Source organism: Ostrinia nubilalis, chromosome 4 (assembly GCF_963855985.1).
Source record: "Ostrinia nubilalis chromosome 4, ilOstNubi1.1, whole genome shotgun sequence".
NCBI classification, from domain to species: domain Eukaryota; kingdom Metazoa; phylum Arthropoda; class Insecta; order Lepidoptera; family Crambidae; genus Ostrinia; species Ostrinia nubilalis.
In genome coordinates this window covers 14918939-14936057 of record NC_087091.1, presented here as the reverse complement: position 1 = coordinate 14936057, position 17119 = coordinate 14918939, and the positions used below count along the sequence as shown (strand labels likewise).

General features: G+C 34.9%; 1 protein-coding gene across 1 annotated transcript in view; it reads left to right on the top strand.

Annotated features, from left to right (window-relative positions):
* LOC135071395 (uncharacterized) overlaps nucleotides 1-17119 on the top strand; it is a 51284-nt gene that overhangs the window by 1993 nt on the left and 32172 nt on the right. The window lies entirely within an intron of this gene.

The following is a 17119-nucleotide window of genomic DNA, read 5'->3' as shown; positions in this document are numbered from 1 at the left end:
CGAAGACGGCATGATAAATTGATAAGGCTATAAAAATACAATTGTAGTTCCCATACAAATGGACAATTTTGGGAAGCAATTTTAGCTTTTGACGTCAATCGCTATTTTTTTATATTACTGCTTTGTAACCACTTTATAACTTAGGGACTTCTTTAGTAAGGGCATAAAATAGGTAAAAGTAAAATTACTTACTTAAGTACTTACTTACTTGACACAAGCGAGCAATACTCGCCATTGAGAAAAAAATACTACACGTTCAATAATTTCTGTAGCTAATTACTGTGTGCTGTCAGTCTCATCAATAAAAGCAGAATTCACCTCACGTCTAAGCTACGGACGAATTCGTATAAAAAACGGGGATTCTCAACATGACTTCACGTAGGTGCTATCAAAGGTCACAGACCCTTTTTAATATGTGATATCTACGCTAGGACTAATTAATGTTAGGTACACTCTCTTTAATGTCCAGAATACAAACGTTGATATTATGCGATTACCGTATCCTCTAAGTTTACGTCAGTTCTAAAAATTATTGGTTGCTTTAGGTACCGATCGAATCTTGTGAGAAATTGTGGTGAAGAAGAAGTAGGTATGTAGGTACCTATTACATTTATTTCTAAACACATCATGTGGGTCAGATACAGTTATTGAATTTCAATTGAGAAGGAGATTGGGATTGTACCTACAAGACTACCTACTCTTGGACTCAGCAGCCTCACACACGGCTAAGAAGAAAATATTTAGAGAAGAGACAAGAACAAAAATCTTTAAAATAATCAAGTACCTATCTACTTAATTTCACATAGGTACCACATGCCTTTACATTATACAAATTTCCCAGAAATCCCAGAAAGTTGTTCCGTATATCACAGCTTATGTCTGCGTCTCGGTTAAGTGACTTAACGAGTAGCTATGATATTTAAGATAACGAGATGGAAAAATATTTTAAAACCATTTTTTATGTTGGTAGAGCTACGGTCACGTACGCCTTCTGAAGATTATGGTCGAGGTAAGACTTATATTGTTCTACTGACGCCGCAATCTGGGTCTATGTCTGGGCAGACAATTATAATAGTGAGATAATTATGTTGAAGAAAACAAGGATCTACTTATCAGGCGCCACTTGCCAGAGACAAAGCCTTTGACGCAGATAGAGCGAGAAACCCACAAAATACAATCCCTTTAACGGTATTCTCATTTGAGAAGCCGCAAAAACAGCGAAAGTGCATGGCATCTTGCTTCAACCTTGAACAAGTATTATCCCTTAATGTACTGCTTTTGCTGAGCGTTGCTTAAGATTTCTGCAAGGCTGCACAATAAAGGTACTTATTACTATACACCAAGATCGCTTTTTTGGGGCTTTGTTATTTAAAAGTGAATAATTATACATTCTTTATGTAGAGTCTTTAAGGGTTATAATAATGTTTGATTCAAGAAGAGATCATACAGCATTATTTATGTTTTAAGTAAGAAAAATCCTTTGTTGAGAAGAACATTCATGTTTTCCATGTAAAGTCATTTTTTATATTAATGGCTAATTATACAACATAAATTATCCGTAACACATCCGGTCAACAGTTAAACAACATACTTAATGTAAAGCATTAAGATGACATGAGTTGATACATGATAATAAATAAGAAGGAGCTAAGGTACCTAGATAAAAACTCCTACAACGTTAAGCTCTTCGGAATATTAAGAAGCGCCTAAGTTATATTGCTAACTTCATTAAGCAAAGTCCCTAATCTGTCAAGATTTCTCCTTAAAACTGGAAATCAAATTATTGCAAGCACCAGCATTAATAAGAACAGACTACAACAGCAACATACAGGACAGAGTAGCTGAAATCGGGAACGTGCCCCGTTCATAATAAGATGTATGGTCACTTTAGATCCCTTTTATACCTGCTATTCTTTATGCAATCCTGTGTGAATCACAGAGGTCGCCGTCCTTAGCTGAGGACTCATTGTCCGACTCGCACTAGTCCCATCCCATTAAGTGAGCGCGGCTCAAAAATCACTGCTAAGTAATAATTATTCACTGTGTGATATTTTTGACTCGACGAAAAACATCAAATATCCTCGACTTTATGGTACCTATTTGGATTGGAAAATGTTTTATGTGTTTAAAGAAACACAGATTAAGTCTATCCTTTTCGATCAGGATTCAGGTAGTACGCGGATCAACAACGTAACTACCACCATACATACAAGAAGCAACGACTCTACATTTCTCAAGACGTTGGTTTCTTCTCATCTGCCATTATCGTAAGAGGAAATTAAGAGGCATAAAATGAGTGAAAAAGTGTTATTAGAAACCCAGAAGTAACTCGTAATGCAATCTCACGTAAACCCAACAATGGGCACATAAAATGGGCCTTCGTAATACCTGTCAATACACGGCAATAACTTATGTTGATGATTTCCTAGAAACTATTGAACGTCTACCCGCATGTGACGCGAAAGCCTCAGACAATGTACTTTCGCTACGTCCCGTATATTTGCATGCAAACAATTTTGCCTTTAATGCTTCCTTCGTAAGTACCAATAATGCACTTTTGTGCTAAAGGCGAAGCGTACGTACTTGCTTATTACCTGAATAATAGTCATTGCAGTGCATGTAAGTATACTTACAGATGAACGTTTTCAGAATTGCGACGGCTAATTTACCTACTGAAGTCTGGCATAAAACATTCCGTAGCTTTTATGCTTAGATATTACCTATCTACAATAGCCATTTAGAGTTCAGTTTCTTTTTTACCCTTGTTCGCCTGGTGAATAAAATGGAAGAAGTAATTGAGACCTACCCTATTTTATTCCGGTAAGAAAGTCTTTTTGTATGTAGTTATGCCTGTAAATCTGTTTGCAGCAGATGTAGCACAAAAACATTGTTTTGTTGGGTCAGCTGACGTAATTCCATTTCCCAAACCACGATTCTCAACCGATACTAAAAATTCTCTGTTTACATTGTTTTAAACCCTGTTTTTACGCGCGGAATAATGTTACAGCGTTCATTGTAAATAAATTGTACGATAAAAATACCGTTTTCTTTTTACTGGCCCGTTGCAACATTGTCCTATATTCGACCGATAAACTTTAAGACGGGAATGTATAGTGTCGCAATCTGTCGCAAATTAAGCAGTTTTGAGAGCGGAGTCGCCCCAATGATCCAGTTTACGCATTGATACAAGTAGGGTTGCCATCTGGATATTTTGAGTCTTGACAAAAGCTAGACATTTAGAAACATTCTGTTAGCAACGAAAGGATTAACGCTGATTTGGCTATCAAATTACACCTGAGGAACGCGGGGAGTCGTACGGGATAACAAAAAGATATTCCTTGTGGCATTCGAACGTTGGCGGCGAGATAGAACGCCATGACCCGAGAGCCTCCTAAATATCCGTGTGTGTTGTGTACCGATGATTGATGGCTTGATTTGGTAAATTATGGTATTGGTGAATAAGTTGGTTTCAGACTATTTGTATTTAATACCCAATTTGTGAGTGAGTATGTGTACGAATCTAACATATCAGAAGTGAGTCCGACGCCCATTGGTATGTAAATTATTTATTTTTATTATTATTGATCAAGTTGCATGAAAAAACAAGTGAGTTTTCTGGAAGTAGCCGCTCAATCAATAGTTGACTGGCAGAAAATAACATTAAGTCCTTATTTTATGCACTTTTATTTTGTGCGATAAAGTTCACAACAAATGAATGGAAAATACAGTGAGAAAAAAAAAACTGATATTTTTTTGGATACTGTTACTTACGTTATTATTTGAGAAGATCTGCTGTGATAATTTAAAGTTTTAATTTAATTTAAAAAAAAAACCGCGAAGTGAGTAATTTTTGGTATGAGGATGTCATGATGCAATTTTTGCAAAGTAAGATTTCTTTTATTTATCAAGAATTGAAGATATTTATTATTTAGATCTTCGCAAGAAACTAAGTATGAATTTGGAATTGCTAAAAGTGATTTTATAGTGAATATATTGAATTGGTAAAAGTACCATCTTACTAAGAGAAAAGATAAGTTCTCAGCAGATAGTTTATGATTAATATAAAGATATATCATAATGGCACAGTTCATTAATTTTATTTTTACTCCATCATTGGTTATTAAGATCTTAACAAAATAAATGTGAATTATTTGAAAGTGACAAAGGATTATTAGAAGTTATGTGAGTCAATTATGGAATATATTACTGTGAAATAATAATTATGGTGATGTAAATTAAGTAAATTTAAATTACCCATATAGAGTTCGTAATTATTTTGTATTAAAATAATGTGATATGACATGCTGTTTGGAACAAACACATCCTGACTCGGATTGCGCTAGCGAAGCGAACCTGTGTTTATATTAACACCATTAAGATAAAATTTCGTGGCGAGGCCTCGAAACAATAAACACCATTGTGTGTGGTTCTAAAGGTTCAAAGTAAGTACTTGTGATTTGTTACTATTATGATGAATTTGGTTCGACAATTTGTCGTGATTGTGCAAACATGATTTATGGAGATACATATATTTTAAGAGTTACTGGTAATAATAATTTATATTTTGTGTATTTTAGCCCATGGAAAGGTATGGTACCTGCTATATTTACAAATGGCAAATGTACTGAAATAATCATAACATTGACTGACTGAACACATGGACGATGAAAGTTGGTAATTTTAACAAATCGATAATAAGTAGGTAAGACTACCTAATTGTCGTAGAGATGTGAACACAAATGATAAGTGTTTTGATTTTGACGTCGAAAAATAAATAAGATTCGGTAATTAGTTCATTACTCCAGTGAATGGAGTTGTTTTGAAGATACGTAATTAACACTGTCAGAGTGGTTAAAGATTGGTCAAAGTTTACAAGTTGAAAAGCGACACCTACGTGATTGTCTAAATGTGTCTGCGTTACATTTATGTTACCACACGCAATGTATTTGAAATAAAATCGTATCTGAGGTAAATGAAGTGATAAGTAAGTAATTTGTTTTCAACCATCAATGTGGGATTTAACAGTTGGGCTTTCAGATTTGGTAGCCGTTGTGCTAGAATGTTTGTGATATTATATGAGTAACGTATTGGTTATTACGTCACTATGATAAATTGAACTTGAGTTAATAATGGTTTGATACCTAAGTGTAAAGATCACGAAAGTCCGGTGATGTTGTGATGATAACAATGATTTTACAGGTAACGTTTACAGTTACTGATTGAAAGATTTGAATTAAATGATGATTTGTTAACCGGAACAAGGTAATTTAATACATAACTGATGTGTAATAAATCCAGTGCAGCTTATACAGCCATGTGTAGTGAGCGATACCATGTAGTATCGATGAATATGATTTTAATCAAATTACTGGTTTTTACAACAGTTGTTTAGAGCGGTTTTAAGTTTACGTTTGTTGATCTTGTTGAAGCGGATGTAGCGAAATTAGAGCTAGCTATATTGTGTACCATATGGGTAACAGTGTTTTAAAGCATACCTACAATTGATTTACCAAGAGACAGTTTATTGTGATTGGTGGTATAACCAATTAGCAGTGAAAATAGATACATCATTGAAATTACGTTATATGAGTTTGAGTGTAACTATCCCGTTGGGAAAAGTTATGGTGTGTTAATATTGTAATTATTATTATTATTCGATGACTGAGTAAGAAAGGTAGGCCGAATAGCAAGCAGCGCTCACATAATTGTGAAATGGATGCTGAAGCTTAAACGGTGCTCACTCAGTAGGTAGATAGATACCTGAATTATTGAGTAAGGGAAATGCTATGAGAACAAATACAAGGGTGCCAGAGATTATTCTTATAAATAGACAAATTACCCATAATAATTGATGCAAATCGAACTATTTGATTCTAGTAACACAAATTGTGTCGAATACCCTATATTTTATAGTGAATGAATAGTGATGAATGAACTAACAAATAAGTAAGCTATAAACCTGAATCACTATGGAGAAGAGACTAATATACGAGTGATACTATGTGAAAAGAATGTATGTTTATTGATATGTGAAATGTGATAGTGATGTATGTAAAAAATAAATATCCGTGACAAATGTCATACGACTTAAAAAAATAAAAGAAGCAACCTGCTTATTTGCGAGACAAGGAATCGAAACAAGACTCGTCGTTCTGAAGTTCATATTACATGGTCACATTCTCTGTAATTTATGTAGAGTTTAATGTTTACCTACCATTTTCGAGCAGTGTACTAGTGGACCTGCCTGATAATGAATTGATAACACAATACTAATGATTTATGAGACTCAATTTAGCTGTTGTTACGTATATGCGAGACCTACAACACTGAAGACGAAAGAACTAGAGGTGTGTAAATTGGAGAATACAACTATGTAAATTCAAAACAGGACTACGAGGAGGCATGTGCCTGACAGACAGATCTTAGAGCATTTTGTTAATTGAGAGCAGCTTCTACGAGTGTCATACGGTGAAAACAATGTACTCAATTGAGTAGATAATATAAAATCCTCGCATGGATAGATGTTATAATATTATACAGAAATAAATTTAACCACATTTCAGGGTACACTTAAAATATGGTATACGAAAGTTTAAAATAAGTAATGTACTTATTTGGTGATTAAGTTAAATCAGAATGATATTCCAGGGATGGAAATAAAAGTAAAAGGTTAATAAATGGAACGTTAAGAAAATGAAAAAAAAAAGTTGCCTGTTGATAATGGATATAATACGAGTAGCAAAAGATACCTTAAGCAGGCTTTTGACGGAGGACAAAATTTTATTGAAAACCCGATCACTAGAATAAATGAAATATTAATAAAAATAGAGCAATAATTGCAAACAGTAAAAGTTTGCGTTTATCTTGGCGATTCTCGAAGTGGCTGTTCCAGTGTTAAATGAAGACATTATTTTAGTACATATATGTATCTATTTACATGGGACTAAACTTCTTTATAATGATTCAAGTTCATTGGTGCAAGAGTTAGTAAGTACTTACTGAATTCTGCAACGATCGACCCAGTTCACAAGAGTTATAACGCATACTTATTTGCTTCCCACTTTTAAAATCTGAAGATAATGATGTTACACCGGAAATGTTACATTACATTTCCGGTATTCCGGACTGTAACTGAATTTAACAGCATAAGATAGTGAAAAGTTGAAGATGATAATGTAATAATTAATTGGCCACATATGAAAATTCGTCCATGGAAGTCGATACAAGTGTGGACACTGAGATGTTTACAAACATTTCAAATGACCGACTCCAGGCTCGAGTGTAGTTATTGTTATAAAACATTATCGGAATATTATGTAAACGAAATTCATACATAAATAATTAAGTTGCAAAGGATACAACAAGTCGTAATTCATTTAAATGAGAAGAGTTTTAATGGTGGACTTTATGAAACTGAACAATAATGGTGAATGATGAAATCAAAGTGATTGTGTTATTGTTTTACATATTATAGGTACGCTTGCTGAAAGTACTTATTAATATATACATTTACTACTATACATTTAGTGGACGTGACAACAAAGAAAAGTATATTTACTGCCATCTCAGTGAAATAATCCAAGATGTATGTATACAGATACATGATAATGTGTTCCAACTTATAGAAAACAGTGAATTTTTATAAATGGGATACACTTTTACAAGTGTACAAACATAGGTACGATTAACACGTGGTAAAATCTTTATCTACAATAATGAGAAATAAATAATTTGAATTTGAATAAACATGTCTTGTCTTATGAAGTGGTAGACATATTGACGAATATAAGTGGTACTTCATTAGTTTGTCACACTTAAAAAGCATTAATGAAACTTATGATAGTGATCTAATCCACCATACCGTGTATGCGAGATGTGAGTAGTACATCCAGACTCACCACTATTTCCTTGAGTAAAGGAGCAGCACTAAAGTTATCAAGCATTTATAATTAAAAAAAAAAAACCCTGGACAGCAGTGCAGTAATAACAAGGCCGATTGTGAATCTAGCGAATACAAGAATTGAGACTAAAGTGAATTTAAAATGAGAGATTTGAAATGTGAAATAGTCACATCACCAATGGATACTTACTTTACAATATAGTGCATTGAGAGTTGAGACTAGAGTGAGTCTAACTAGAGGTTTGACAATGTGAAATAAATAGTTGTTACCAATGGATCCTACTTTAGGATAAAATGCATTGAGAGTTGAGACTAGAGTGAGTCAACTAGAGACTTGACAATGTAAAAAAATCGTCACCAATGGATACCTACTTTAAATTATGAAAAGCGCATTGAGAGTTAAGATTAGACATGTGGACTATCCAATTACTACTCATTTTGGGATATGTACGTGACAAAATTTGCAGGCAACTATTTTAATCATGTGTACAAGTAATGATTACTGGGTCCTATTTATGAACATTTACATATTGGTTGACAATTGAGAATGAAATGTAATGTAATGTAAATTATAATGTTACTGTTAAAGCAATGGTTGAATTCCTTACTTCAGAATGTTTATTATATTACTGTTACGGGACCAAACTACTTAGAAGGAAAGCAAGTGATAAAAAAAAAGGTGATTAAGAATATTATTTTGGTAGCAATGCTGGCACCAATGGAGGTAATGATTTAACATTATTTATTAGACAAAGGAGTGAAAAGTATGCCGAAGAGCAAGCAGTGCTCACTTAATCGTGAAATGGATGCTGAAGCTTAAGCGGTGCTCACTCAGTAGATAGCTGAATTATTTTAAAACTACATTATGAGTAAAATAAAGAAACGCTGGTCTCAATGTGACATTTTTATACGATTTACTGAATTGAAATGGAACGCTAATGTTTATAAATCTTATATTATTATGAGTGAAAAGGAGGCCGAAGTGCAAGCGGTGCTCACTTTAATTGTGAAAGGGATGTCGAAGCACAAGCGGTAGTCACTCAGTACCTGAATTATTACGAATATGTATATTGTTAGTGAAAAGGGGGCAGAAGTGTAAGCGGTGCTCACTCAAAAATGTGAAAGGGATGTCGAAGCACAAGCTGCGCTCACTCAGTACCTAAATTATTATAAGTTGTAAAATTGCTACACCCTTACAGAGTTAATATTAAGTATGATGTATGTGATGAAATATGACTTGCAAATAATGTATAAATAAATATTATGAATATACATATTATTATGAGTGAAAAGAATGCCGATGCACAAGCGATGCTTACTCAGTTTTTGAACAAGTAGAATCTTAAAGGGATTGGTAAAGTGAAAGCAGGAGTTCCACAAGGTCATGTCATGGAACCTACACTGTATCTATGCCGCCTAAACCTGTTAATGATGAAATGAAATGATGAAATGAAATGATGAAATGAAATGATGAAATGAAATGATGAAATGAAATGATAAAATGAAATGAAATGAAATGAAATGATGAAATGAAATGATGAAATGAAATGATGAAATGAAATGATGAAATGAAATGATGAAATGAAATGATGAAATGAAATAATGAAGAGATATTTACATCTTGGCATGTACTTGGATGAAACGTAACGTGGAAAAAGCATATTTTTACCAAACGTCCAGCAATAGGACAACAATAACGCAAAAAGTCATAAAAAATGGTCAACCTGCAGTGGAAAATAAGGTCTTGTTATAGTATAAGTGTATAATGAAACCAATCTAGACAAACGTTTTTGTTGAAGTTTCAATGGAAACTGTCGAAGATGCTACCTGAATTGTAAATCTTTATGTGAATGCACTAATGTGGTAAAGCAGCAGTATACGATGGAGTATTGAGATATTGTAGAAGCACCGTGGTACGTCACGAGAGACTTTACCGAAAATTCGGTATCAAAACAGTGAAAGAAGAAATAAATAATGAAGCTTAACTTATCATAATGAAAACTGGAGCTACATAACAGTTTATTTGTGGACGATATATTTTCAAGTATTCGTTCGTAGACTAAAGAAGAAAGTACCTCAGGACTTACCGAAAGAAGATTGATTTATGACACTGGCCTCGAAGACCGCCAGAATCATTATTATGAAAATGGTACTGAATATCGCTCAGACAGAATGATTGCAATAACAGAGAAAAAGAAAATGTAACGAAGACGGAAGAGTAAAATAGAATGTTTAATTTAAGGTCCTCGGGTGAAACTATTCACAAGGAAGGTGTTGACACTACACTGGTGTTGTCAAATGCGAATTGAATTTCAGCTGGACGATTGATTCAACTGTTGATTAAGGTGTTGCAGATGATAATTGATTCTCAAGTAATTAAACGACATAGATAGCATACATGTATGGGGACATACATCATAACGTTCGAATGGCCGAAGCGGAATGGGGACATTCCGGCATCAGGACGGCCGTCTGTTAGCAACGAAAGGATTAACGCTGATTTGGCTATCAAATTACACCTGAGGAACGCGGGGAGTCGTACGGGATAACAAAAAGATATTCCTTGTGGCATTCGAACGTTGGCGGCGAGATAGAACGCCATGACCCGAGAGCCTCCTAAATATCCGTGTGTGTTGTGTACCGATGATTGATGGCTTGATTTGGTAAATTATGGTATTGGTGAATAAGTTGGTTTCAGACTATTTGTATTTAATACCCAATTTGTGAGTGAGTATGTGTACGAATCTAACAATTCGGTATTAAAAAAATATCTCAGAACTTACCTAAATAGTTTCTATCTCAAATCATCAACGAAATGAATACCTAAGTAGGCTGACTGAACGACGTCATGTCCGGATAAATTAGGGCGGATGGTAACCCTACTTGCCAGTATCATTGGAATTGTTGTGATTGTTAAGCTATAGGCTTGTCCTATCCAATTCAATCAGGCTAGTCCGTTGTTGGACACAATACAGTGACGTAGGTGCAGTGAGTTTGATCAAGTATCGATATTTTATTTGTATTGTTAGTAATGTTCCCCAACATATAAAAAACCTATTTAAATCCTTTGCTAAACAAAGACTAACAACGGATTTTTGCTAATTAGAATAATTCGATACTCCTGCTTCGCTATTATCGTCGTTATTTTTTAAAGTTTCTGCTAATCGTTTAAACCCGTTTCGGTTGAAAGACTCAAATTTCATGCCACTGGAAACCGAAACCAAATGCCTTACCTAGATTTTTTTAGACATTTCTTTTGCCATTGACGCAGATAAGATATTATGTAGGCATGTAACGTAATTCTTGAATCTTACGTTACATGTTTTAATATCAATACAAGTTCTTTCTTACATATTTCTTATACAATAAAGTAAGAAAGTAGGTGTAGAAATCTTATATTTCCGACCACATCATCTAATGATCTCATGTTGTTAATGAATATCAATTTTACTCAGAATCACGTGCTTGTTTAACAGTTTACTTAATTACTATCAATAATCCCGACAAAGCACGTGTTTACTGCGTAATTAATTTGCAACATATCTCGTGCTAAAACAAACAAATATAAGTTTATTGCTGCATAATTACAATTCTAGAGTTCCAGGCCAAGGTAATATTATTTAACTGTAATTTTCTAAGCAGTATGTCCGCATTTTTGTAACTAAATTGCATTCATTTGTTAGAGACAGTCGGACGCAACTCAGACAATGAAATGTTTCGAGTTAGGCAGTTACCTTTCGGTACTATGTACCAGTACCAGTATGGTAAACTCTGCAAAGAGCCTACCTAAATGCACCAAACACACTTGTTCATAAAGAATCAAATGAGATTATTCAACTAAATATTATGTAGTAATTTGACATGAAGACATCGGTTTAATCTTTTCCTCTTTCCTGCAAGGTGGCAACAACCACAACAATCTGGCTTTTGACTTACGAAATTCTCATCTGTTTATTTATTCTTTGCATACCTACCAAAGCTTTTTCAGCCATGTGTCATAAAAAGTAAATACACCTACGGTTATCCCGGAGTTCCATTCTTGCCAGCCAGATGCACCTTGGCAGCTGGCTCAACTCTTTGTGCCTTCTTCGAAAACTAAAAAAATAACTTCCCAGCGATTACCTTAGAAAAGGCGCCCGGTGCGGGACAAACCTTAGGGTTTTTTATGGAGCCGTCAGCGCCATTATGGCCGGTGCATTTGATTCAAGCGTGATATTCGATAGAAAATAAAAACAGGACCGAATTTAAAGTACTGTATTAGATTTGGAATGTTAATTACGCTTGTGAGGAGGGGCTACAGTCGTGGGTAAAAGGTTTCGTGTTCGAAACAAAATGTAGAGTTACGATCATCTTTACTCTTACCAAAAAGTTGACGCCTTGTTTGTTAAAATAGAGTTACCTAAAGTATGCCGTATTTTAAATAAACAATTTGAATTCAATTACCACGCACCATGGAAGATAGACAGACACATCTTGTAAGAAGCTGAAAAAACTTTGAAACGTTTTAAAAACAACGACAAAAGTTAGGAATGCAATGACGTAAGTAAAGTAGACGAAATAGATGCAATATAACGCGCCGCTTCACTCTGTTTCATTTTCTAATGGGCTGGCATAATGCCGTCAATTACGTTTTTCGTGTCTACAGCCTACTTATTAATTGTTGGCCGACGAAAAGGAGGACGATGGGCCATTATCATCAGGATTGTCGGCCTTTATGAGCTTCTTTCGACGTCAGAACGGTCGAAACTAACCTTTGAAATCGGTGTATCATTAAAAAATGGTTTAATTAACACTATGGTAGAGCAAGAAATGTCCCTTAAAGAAAGGCAACTGATCCAGGCTCATTATTCAAGTATGACCTATAATATTGGAAAAATTGGTTTGAATTGATTCTTGAACATAGAATACTTGAGCAACATGGGTAACTCTAGCAACATGATAGCCATAAATGTAGGTAAAAGAGAAAACTATACTCGACTGAAACAACGCTCTACAATAAATGTGAAAGATTTATAAATAATGCATTATCTTTACAAGTAGGAAGCTTTAAGTAAGTTAACAGTCAATTAACGGGAATTCGATACAAGTAATTTCTAAACGAACAATAAGTTTAATCAAGTTTATAATGGCTGCCGTTGTACCAATCAACTTATAACTGTTCGAAATACAAGAACACTCGGAAACTGTAATAAATGCAAATCTGAAGAAATCTTCTCTGTCTATCACCTGTGGTCTTCTCCACAGGAGGTTTAGAGTAATTACCCAGACTACCCAGTATTCTTGATTCGGCGAGGAATAGTAACTAAATTGCGCACTTTCACACGTCGTCGGTGTAATTACAAAGCATTTCTTTTCAAAGGAGAAAGCCTGAGACGCATCGCTGATCGGTTTGATTTTGTCTAAATAGTAGCGAACAGATATAATGAGCAGTCTGATAAGTGATTAAAATCTCACTTTCAAACGGTTTGATGAGTAGGTTGGTTTAAAAATGCGAACGAGATGTCTTCAGTTACGTTTCATTTCTAATTACTGTAACAAGTGATGCAGTAAACTATGTTTCCAGTTATTCTATTTAGAATCTTTAATGTTGTTGTAAAAATAAGTAATCATCTTTAAAACTTTGGCTATTTGAGTTTGAATTGCTCAATTTAACACTCGATATGAAGTTCTAGGCAAGGACAAAAGACTCTCTGTGCGCACGCAGTTTCAAAATAAATAATCGAGCACACTACGAACACGTTTTATTATGAATACGTCAGATAACGGTTTACGATAGACAGACGGACATGCCCGCATGATTTTTTATTATGCAACGAGCAGTTGAACTATTTTCGTGCAGTCGTTTCGGTGGAAGGTCGTGAGAAAATATTGGTTTTTAATCATTTCAATTGCTTTAATAATGTTGAGTAACATAATCATGGATTGGTATCTAATTATCTACAATAGCAATAATTTTTAACGGAAATTATCAAGGTTCAGTCGTAGTTTGAATTGGTGGGACTCACAGAACATAGAAACCTCTTTCTAATGTTCCGTGGTGGGTTTTCTTGTTAAGACTGCTAAGCGCGTTGTACCAAATAGTTCGTGTAGCGTCACCTGCGTCACCCAAAGTGGCCAAAAAGTTGACTTGTTGCGAACTTATTGGCTACTTTGACTGCCACGAATTATTTGACGCTGACTGTATTAAAATTAACTTCATAATGTTACTTTGGATTTAATGTGTAACGATAGATAGAAGACGTCCCGTAGTGCACGGCACAGCTACGTCCAAGTCCAAGCAACAACATAGATGCGGTCGCTGGAGGCACGTGTCGGGACCGGTTTGCCCAGAACCGAGCTCGATCCAAAACACAAACAAGATGGCTTATAGCCGGGAATATTGAGCCAGAAACTGTCTACTAGCCCAGTTAACGAACGTTAGTATTGAAAATCATTTAGTTAATGTAAGCGCGGAGAAAATCTCACGGAAACTTCAAGTGAATTACTTATTCCATGCTATTTATATTTTCCCTACTAGTTCGAAGTAAATTAAACTTTGGTATTTCCTATCTTAACTATAACTGAGTCACCTACTAAGATAATCAGACAGACTTAATTTTACGTTTTTATTTAATTGGACATTATGTTTCACAAGAATGTTATTTGTTGAATTTTCCATCTGATATCAGATTTTTACAAGACTGCAATCTGCATTGATATAACTTTAACTCTAAATGTATGCAATTTACCTTATCAGTTAATCGCTGAACATGTCCTGATGACCCAATAAACATAATATTATATTTGGTCCGATCTGATAACCAGTAAACCACCCACTTGATATGATTTGATATTTATGAAAGTCCTCACTTGACAATTTGGTAGTGTTTCTGTAAAACTTAGGTACTAACTGGCGATCTAAATATGAAAAACTTACATAGACCCCGCTTCATAAGTTCATAACTTAACCTTATTCAAGTTATTTAAAATTTAATTTCAAACCAAAACCGTAAGTGGCATAATACGCCTGGTGTAATCAGCAAATAAAATTAGTTGGAATTGAATTAATATAAATTCACTCTGGCAAGCCAGTCCATTGCTGCCTACAGAAAACAAGAAATCAGTTTCCTCCCACGCGAGTTGCATGAACCTTATTTCTACAAAATAAAAAAAAGCTGACAGTACCTTACCTAGGCAAAGGAAATAAAAATGTAGAGTTGAAACATCTGATAAACAAACCAGTACGCACAAACCTTAACGGTATTTAATGCGAGGGCAGCGATTGCTACAATTAAGAGTGGCCCATTAATGAGCTAAATTGCTTAACGCGAGGTCCCGGGTTCACAGCCTTATCTATTAAGAGAATGGGCTTGGAATTTGCATCGGCAAAACGCTATACCTACATGTCGGGAAAGTGGACTAAATAATGCGATAAATGTTGTGAATATCTTCTTAATGATCATGAAAGATAATGGACAGTTACAAAATCTAGGTACTTATAGACTAGCGTATTACTCAGCCCATCCATACAAACTTTGCATTAATTTATGAAAGAGAACAAGACGAACAAAGGATGCAACTGATATTTTGTAGGTAATCAAGAAATCATCCAGCCTCAGATCATAGAAGGGATGATCTGAGCATCCAGCTTATTCAAAAAGATTATCCTGTTTGAACGTTTTCATCAGCAAACACATTTTACATAAATCTACATTTCAAACTAGGTCTTAAGTCCTGATTAGCCTTAGAGGCTTAGACTTAGTACTAAGCCAGTTTAGCCTGAAGATCAGTCTAGACCCAGACAGTTCGATCCGTGGCCGTTGACCGACGCTTATTAGTAAACATTGAGCAAAACAGCAAGCGGATTTCCACGTAGCCAGGCCGTCTGAATGAATATCAAACACTTTCATTCCATTACCATAAATGGTATGTCATTTATAACAAAAGTACTTGTGTTGGGTACCGGATTTCGTTATTATTTTCATTTGTCAATCAACATCAAGTCGATCATTTGTATCATTTCAGACAATCTTCTTTTGCACTTTGAATCTGATACTACCTCTATCTAGATAACTGATCGTTTGTTCTGAAATCAGTGACCATTTGAGTTCTTTTTCTCCCATGTCAATCGTTATAGTGATCAGTGGCAGTGGTTAGTGGTAGTTACTGGTTGTTCTAAACATATCTTGTCTTTTAACGCGTTACAGCGATCCCAACGCTTAAAAATACTCGAGTTCCACTAAAACATTATGCCATCGTCACTAACTTCTTTTTAACTATGCCAGATTTAACTACCTGTTTAATTTTTTTTAGGATCCGTTTCAAAGACAATTAATGAATAGCAACTTATTCTACGATTTCAGAAAAAAACTTCAAGAATACTTACTTATAACCGCAAACTTTGCGCAACCCGTCTTTTATTTATATATTCCTTTTATAGATATCGTTTTGGATACGGCTGATTCAAGCTTGAATCTTGGAAAATAACGTTTTTACGTTTATTTTATCTCGTAAAAGTCCCACGTGCTTCATTATACCGCAAGGGCGAAAGCGCGATTTTGATAAAAAAAATTACAACATACCCAGCGAATATGACAAGGAATATCTGTTTTACTTGCGTTGAGAACCCAACAGGTGTCATATGATCAAAGACATTCAGCTACTTATACTTTTAAACGGTAATAAGCCCGTGTTAAATGGCGATCACCATCTGCCGCTGTATCCAACTTCTTAATGGCTTCAATAAAAATGCAAAGAAACCCCGACCTTCGGAATGAGCAGCTGCCTTGCAAAATAATGCTCACCACGACTGGTCGCGAGACACTTTTCTTATAAAAACACAAATTGCACTGCGTAAAAATCTTCTAACTGGCTCCAGTCTTTTCTGGACCTTATGCGGATGGGCTTTAGATTGCCAATGGTGTCAGCCATTTTCAATGATACATGAAGCGAGATGACATTTACAGTTTATCCCGAAGAAGATCATGCAACACCTGTTTTATACTAGCATTCGCATACGGCTCTGTCTTCATTGTTACAAAACTTACAGGATCATAATAACACAGATATACGTAAATTACACTCACCGATTCTATGATTAACTTACAACTGCCGTGCATATGGGGTCATTTCACCAAAATTATATTTTAATCTATGACGTCCAAAAGCACCTCAACCTTAAGGCAGACCGTTTTTTGCCGGCTGTACGGCGTGACTTTAAAAAAAATGCCCGTTAATTTG